This window comes from Carlito syrichta, unplaced genomic scaffold, assembly GCF_000164805.1.
Source record: "Carlito syrichta isolate Samal-C Ts95f unplaced genomic scaffold, Tarsius_syrichta-2.0.1 Scaffold308794, whole genome shotgun sequence".
Lineage (NCBI taxonomy): Eukaryota > Metazoa > Chordata > Mammalia > Primates > Tarsiidae > Carlito > Carlito syrichta.
This window is the reverse complement of record NW_007252890.1, coordinates 175,372-176,587: the sequence shown is the minus strand read 5'-3', so window position 1 is coordinate 176,587 and position 1,216 is coordinate 175,372. Positions and strand designations below refer to the sequence as shown.

Below are 1,216 nucleotides of genomic sequence, written 5' to 3'. Positions count from 1 at the left end.
ATGAGTTTATAAGTACTGAGGTGCAAAGTTCATCATTCCAAAGAATAGACAAATGGGATTACGTCAAGCTAAAAAGTTTCTGCACAGCAAAAGAAACAATCAACAGGGAGAAACAACCCACAGCATGGGAGAAAATGTTTGCAAACTATCCACCTGACAAGGGATTAATAACCAGAACATACAAGGAACAAAACTCAACAGCAAAAGTCCCACAAATATTCGATTAAAAAGTGGGCAAATGCGTAACCCCCTAGGTTCCCTCCCACTGTGGGAGCTTTTCTGTCCTCTCAATAAATCCTACTTAAAAAAAAAAAGTGGGCAAATGATCTGAATAGACAGTTTTCAAAAGAAGACATACGGGACGTCCCTGGCAGCTATTGAAACATGGCAACTGTCACCGAACTGAAGGTTGTTTTAAAGGACACCTTGGAAAAAAAGGGAGTGCTAGGGCACTTAAAAGCAAGGATCTGAGCGGAAGTTTTCAGTGCCCTGGATGATGATTGTGAACCTCCACCATCGTTGTCTCATGAAAACCTTCTAATTAATGAATTAATTTGGTAGTATTTGGAATTCAACAAATATAAGAATACAGCATCTGTCCTCATAGCTAACCTCTTCTGTTTGGAACTTTAGCTCACTTCTTGCACAGAACTAAGGATGGCATTCAGAACATATTCCAGAAAGGGCCTTCTCTGTAGCCTCCACACCGCAGTCTCAGCAGACAACTCAGCAGATGCAAGCAGATGGATGTTCACCTAAGAAAAGAGCCACGACCAAGTGCTCACGCTGAAGACCTTCATGCTTCCAGGGCTGTCAAGGGATGATGCACCCCCTGGGTAGCTCGTAGCTTATGGTTATGTGCAGTAAATCACTGATTGATTGCTCCAATGTTACCACTAATATTTGCACTTTGTAGAAATTTGAGTTTCTCCAGAACATCCCTCATGGTCAACAGCATTTATAAATAAAAGTCACTTCTGCCATCTGGCTCACTGGGTTTTTCTTGAAAAAGTCCTAAAGCGTTTGAGAAATGAAAGAAGCTGGACTCGGTGGCTCAGCCTGTAATCCCTCACCTGGGGAGGCTGAAGTGAGTGGATTGCCTGAGTCCGTGGGTTCAAGACCCATCTGGGCAACTTGGGGAGACCTCATCTCTACAATCAATCAAAAATGAGCCTGGTGTGGTAGCGCGTGCCTGTAGTTCCAGCTACTCGGAAGG

At 43.5% G+C, this 1,216-nt stretch overlaps 1 pseudogene; it reads left to right on the top strand.

The window, feature by feature from the left end:
* Nucleotides 1-384: 384 nt before the first annotated feature.
* Nucleotides 385-824, top strand: LOC110596338 (annotated as a pseudogene).
* The last annotated feature ends 392 nt before the right edge of the window (nucleotides 825-1,216 follow it).